This window comes from Olea europaea, chromosome 15 (genome assembly GCF_002742605.1).
Source record: "Olea europaea var. sylvestris chromosome 15, O_europaea_v1, whole genome shotgun sequence".
NCBI classification, from domain to species: domain Eukaryota; kingdom Viridiplantae; phylum Streptophyta; class Magnoliopsida; order Lamiales; family Oleaceae; genus Olea; species Olea europaea.
The window spans coordinates 20,560,501-20,566,500 of NC_036251.1; the positions used below are offsets into that span (position 1 = coordinate 20,560,501).

General features: G+C 34.0%; 2 long non-coding RNA genes across 2 annotated transcripts; one reads left to right on the top strand and one right to left on the bottom strand.

Annotated features, from left to right (window-relative positions):
• Window positions 1-157: 157 nt before the first annotated feature.
• On the top strand, window positions 158-743 carry LOC111410425. The gene is made up of 2 exons (XR_002705685.1): window positions 158-227; window positions 369-743. It is a non-coding gene; the product is annotated as an uncharacterized LOC111410425 (long non-coding RNA).
• Window positions 744-1,126: 383 nt separating this feature from the next.
• Window positions 1,127-2,325, bottom strand: LOC111411032. The gene is made up of 2 exons (XR_002705812.1): window positions 2,014-2,325; window positions 1,127-1,612 (listed from the first exon to the last, which is right to left on the bottom strand). It is a non-coding gene; the product is annotated as an uncharacterized LOC111411032 (long non-coding RNA).
• Window positions 2,326-6,000: the final 3,675 nt, after the last annotated feature.

Sequence of the window (6,000 nt, forward strand, 5' to 3'; positions counted from 1 at the left end):
CTATTCTCAAGATTTGTGCAATGTTTACTGCTTTGAATCCTACTATTTTATTTTATTTATTTTTTCCCGAAGAGAAAGTTTACATCATGTCTGATTATTGACTTGTTTATATTCGAACTTCTAATTACTTGATTCATTTTCAATATGATAAAGGAACTTCAAGAAATTGACAAAGTGATAGCCGATGCTTTTTCGAGGAAGAAATTTCTAAAGTTCTTGAATTTCAGGTAAAAGATGAGAACTTGAATTTTTCTGGTGGAAAATTTGAATTGAAAGTCAAGGAATCAAGAAACGGGTTCCATTTTTTTAGGTTTCCATTGCTAGCACATGGTTAGAAAGTCTTAGTAATTTTCTTTCTTATTTTGCAGTTTGCTTTGATGATTGAGAAAGAATCAAGTGGTCGGAAATCTTTTGATATGAGTAAGTTATTTTCTCTGAGCTATTAGCTTCTTGTTTGAGCAGTTGCATTCTTGTTGTTATACAATTGGCTTATGATAATTACTTGTAATGTAGATTTTTTGGCTGTCACTGGAAATGTTTTCAAGAATGTGGGTTTTGATTGAAGAGATCTCAATCAATTATATTACCTTGATGCAAATGGTTTTTTGTATTATAAAATTTTCTCAATGTGGCTGTTGGCTATAAAAGCATTGCAGTAATCGTTGTTTGTAGTTTTTGAATTATATTTGTAATCTTAATCTGGGAAAGTCAACAAATATTGTGTTGTGTTTTTGCAAATTTAAGCTTGTTTTACAAGAATCTGTCAATATTTAGTAGTTTGATAACGTTACTTTTCTAAGTACTTGATTCATTCTCGATATGATAAAGGGACTTCAAGAAATTAATTATAAACATGCTTGTTTGAATAGAAATTAAGCCCACAAATAAAATAAAAAAACACGGTGTTCGTATATTATTTAAGAGAAAGAATTCTTGGGCTACCTTGATGTTTAGGTAGCAGACGAGCATATGCATGAAAAATGATTAACATTAACAAGAGCCAACTCACAAGTACACAACAACTTTGCTTTATTCAAATATACGCAAGAGGCAACAACTTTCACTAACCAATTCAAAGCCAATAGATATGGGATCAATAAGCGGCAATTAGATGTTGAATTCAAAATCATCCAAATACAAGTAAATCAAACTTAAAGCCAACGAAGTCAAAATCATCCAAATACTCGTAAAACAAACTTAAAGCTAAAGAAGTTGAAATCATCCAATTACATAGACTTCAGATTAAATCATCCGAAACACATTTTTCCTTGCGCATGGTTATGTTAAGTGAAATATCTACATCTCGCTCCTCAGTTATTTTTGTGCATACTTTCAATAAACGGGACAACTCATGGACCGATTCACTTCCTTTAGTTGTGCCACTTGATTCACCTTGCAATGGATACTCTTCATCGGGTGAAACGTTACAAAACTTGAAGAACCCACAGTCGTGAGTCCAGGAATGGAACAACTTCCCTTGATTCTTGGAATTTTTTTCTACCTCCAACCATCTAACGAACCCATCTCCACAGTTTAGGCATCTCTTCTTTTTGGGGCATTCCGGCATCATGTGTCTTGCCCCCGGCAAGAATGACAAATTCCTCTGTTCTTCCTAGCCATCAACAATATCGATTCATTTACAAAAAACTACTAGTTCATCATAAATTGACAGGATGAATAACATTGCAATTTTTCCACTCTACAAGCTGAACTGTAATGAAATGGGAAAAAAATACACGGTATCTTTCTCAACGCATGCATTTCACCATCAACAACCCCATCAATTTAACTGTAAATCGAACTTCACATATGCAGATTGTGCATGTACAACGTTGAAATAAATCCCTCAATTTCTAGAATGAGAATTGGGCATACAGAAAAATCCAATTTCTCAGATATAAAAACATCGGGTTCTTAATATTTCAACAGATCTACATTCAGATCACTATATTGCCCTAAACCCTAAATATCAAAATCAAAATAAAAATGGAATACAGATTTGAAGTTCTTAACCTGAAGGTTTTGAAGCAAATTATGAAACTATGTCGACCGAATGCCGTTGTCTTTCCCGTTCTCCTAGATTTGTTCGTTCGCAATCTTTGCCGACAATTTGAAGGACATCATCGCGCAGACTATATCGAGTGCAGGACAAAGAGCAAAAACTTCGTTGGCCGAATTTGTGATGCTGTCGTCTTCCCTGTTCTCCTAGATTTGTTCGTTGGGCATCTATACCGGTGATCTGGAAGACATCTTAATCGGTTAGTCAGAGAGTTTTGAATTATTAGAGAGAGATGGAGAGGAGAGAGAGACAAGTCTTGTGTGCAGTGTGTGTGAGTGAATATGTTTTTAAAATTAATAATTGCTAGAAAAGTGTCAGATGACATTTTGACCAAGTGACATTTTTTTGAATTCAAATTATCGCCAGATCAGCATTCTATACAAAATTCTGGCAAAGGTTATGTACATATAGAATTTTCCTCCCTACATTATCTTTCTACCTTCATGCAAAAAATCTAAGTCCCTTTTCAGAAACTTTTCCAATTTCTTTCTCATTTCCTCATTCAAGTCATTCTTGACTTGGAGTACTTTAGTGCTATCTAAGCTAACATGTAAATTTATGATCTTCTCGACCAAAGAGGCTTGCAATTTTGACTCGATGGCTCAGCGATCAGGGTCATTCATGATATTTTACTCTATATTCACTATCTCTGCATCGACTATAAGTGCCACAGCCATCACTGCTTTACCCATTTTGATGTCTACCATCATGATACCATTTCCTTCATGCCAAGGAATGGATTCGCGAATATAATTTAGCTAATATTCACAGGACCCTCTTTGATCCCCTTTCACAATTGACACTACAACATCAGTAGAGAACTTCATGTCTATGTTCACTATAGAGATAATGACTTTCAAATCTTTCATCTAAGGCTGGGCATGGTCTGGTATGATTCAAGAATCAAACAGGACCTGAAATTTTCGGGTATTTAGTAAGTGTAAGAGTCGGGTCCAAATTAAATTATGAAACCGTTCGATTTCGGTTCCAATCGATTATCAGGTTCTATACTATAATCAATTTTTTTTAATATTTAAAACTACATTAATTCAAGCAATGACATATTCAATCTTAGCTCTTATAAAATAACGTAGTACTATCTTATGTATTTTGCATCCCTCTTTGCTGAGTTATTCATAGATTTGATTATTAAAATCACATAAAGAAAAAGATAACGAGCTTACAATAATTAAGAGAGGTGCTCTCGAGCTTCAATTTGATTTTCCCAAAATGATATAAACGACATTACGATAGAATAACATATTTGGGTAAAACTTGTGTCAATTTGATTAAGTTGTGCTTGGATTGAAAATTAGAAATAGGAAAAATCGTATTTTTTGATTTGGGCTAAATTAACTAGTTAGCAAATTTATTTAGAAAGAATAAAATTATTTTGTTTATTAAAATAAATAAATTAAAAAAATTAGGGAGATTCGATTTTTATTCTATTTTTCGGTTATTAATCTATAAGCGAGAATCAAATCGAGTGGATTAGTTCTCGATTCAAATACCCATTTAGGTATTTTATTTAAGAAGAATCATTCGGCTCATTTCAGTTCAAGAGTTTTGCGCAGCCCTACTTTCATCATTGGCCTCTCAAGAACTATATTGTAGCTGACATGTAATTCAGAAATATTGGAACAGTCTTGGGCACGATCCCTATGATGGCAGATAATGTTATCTTTCCACTCTGCATGATATCTTCTCTAGAAAATCCATATAGTTGGTTCAAAATTGGGGTCAACAGATGGTCTACCTCTATTTGGTTCAAGTAGACTTGAGATAACATTGATCGAGTTTTTATTTTGACCAATACCGTCCTCATTCCAGTATTTGCTATGTTGGTTCGAATTATTAAGGCATCATAGTGGGACACCTTTCCTGTACTTATCCACGAAGCATATATTTTTGAATATTTTATTTTTCATTGGCTTCTATCCTTGTACTAAGTAGCTAGTAATCAAGAATCCTTGGCCTTTTGAGCAAAAATTTTGCTAGCATTCATAGAGTGTCTACCCATATAAAGACCTCCAAAAATGGGTTTTTATCTCAAGTATTATCCTTGACAACTGAATTAATTGGGCTTTGCCCATGTCTTAGAAGGGTCAAATTTTTGCATGGTTATTAATTTTGAAGTTGAGAAGGGCATATTCATTGAGAGTAGGTCATTATGACTGATGTGTGCTCTACATTCATAATATTAATGCTACCAAGTTGTTATTTTGTTACTCTTGAGAGTGTTTTAGAACTTTTTATTGTGTGTTTTGATGTTGTGATGTAGGTTGATGAACTTGAAAGAAATAAGCAAAAGTTGACGAAATTGGAGAAAATTGCTAAATTGTAAGAGATCTAAGAGATCCAAAGTTCGAGGACTAAAGCGCAAATATTGAAAAGTTGTGTTGAATCTCGCAATGAAGATCCGAGCATGCTAGGAGTCAATTGGATGAAAAAAAGATGTTAAAGGGATCAAATTTTAGTCAAATTATGATCACAAATCAATTTCCAACCGAAAAGTTGTGCTCCGAAATTTTAGCCTCATATTGAGACTCATTTTTGACGTAGAAAACGATCGAATTGGAGAATAATATCTGAAGAAAATTTGTACCCCTTTGAGTTATCTTTCTAACGAGCTTTGAATCACCTTAATTGGACATCGGATGAGAAAGTTATGCTAAAAATACTAAATGACGCGCAGAAGGAATTTTCCACCCGAACCGGGCGCCCATGAAGCTGAATTTGACAGTAAGGGCAGTGCCGTGGCACTGCCTATGCAGGGAACGTATTTTGATATTTTTGGATTTCTTTCTCGGCCCATTCCAACCCAAAATCGTCCAACACTTGAGGAGACTATAAATACTACCTAAAAGACCTAATTAAGAGGGGGGAAACGAGCAAGGAAAACTGGAAGCAGCCGGCAAGAACACGTGACTGGAAAGAGGAGTTTAGCTAGCCAATTGCAAAAATCTGGAGACAAACCCACGGCTGGCCAATACAATTAAAGAAGAGGAAGTTAATTGAGAGAATTTGGCAACAATGGAAGAAGAAATCGAGCGGCAAAAACGAGTTTTTCTATTCCGAAAGAAGAGTTTAGCCGGCCAATTGCAAAAATCTGGAGACAAAACCCACGGCTGGTCAATACAATTAAAGAAGAGGAAGTTAATTGAGAGAATTTGGCAACAATGGAAGAATAAATCGAGCGGCAAAAACGAGTTTTTCTATTCCTTTTCTTCTCTATGTTCTTTCTTATTAATTTATTCATGTCAATTTTCTCAATTATGAACTAAACAATTATTTTAGGGATGATATAGCCTACTTGAGACATGTTTGGATTCCGTTATAATTATTTCAATTGATCTTTCCTTTTTATCTATTTATGTTGTTTGTGCGCAATGCTTTCAATTAACTGGCCACTAATTGACTAATTTGATGTTCTAAATTTTGGCGATCGAAAGAGGCAAATTTAGGCGTGATCTAAGACAACATAACCTAGATTTCGTAGGTTTCGAGAGAAAGTCCGAATCTTTGAGGCTTGTTTAATTAATTACCACGTGCTTGATAATTTTTATATTTTTAATTCGAAATAGAGATATTGGAATTAATATATAAAAATAGCTTTTATTTGGCACTCGAGAGAGGGAAATAGAATCACTTTAGTGTTCCTGCCTATAAATTTTGGAAAAATTGATAGAAATAGTTATACGGTTAAATAATATTGTCGAATGTACGGTGAAATCATTCCCTAAGCATTCGTAATTTGATAAGAAATTTCATAATTTGCCCTCGTTTACTTGCATCGTTCATCCTATTTAATTTTAATTTAGCATAAAAATACGTTTAAATAAAGGGAAAGCTAAAATAATTATAGTACTCAATTGATTCGAATATCAATCCTTGTGGGTTCGACATTCTAACTTCTTTACTATATTACAAAACTTGACACC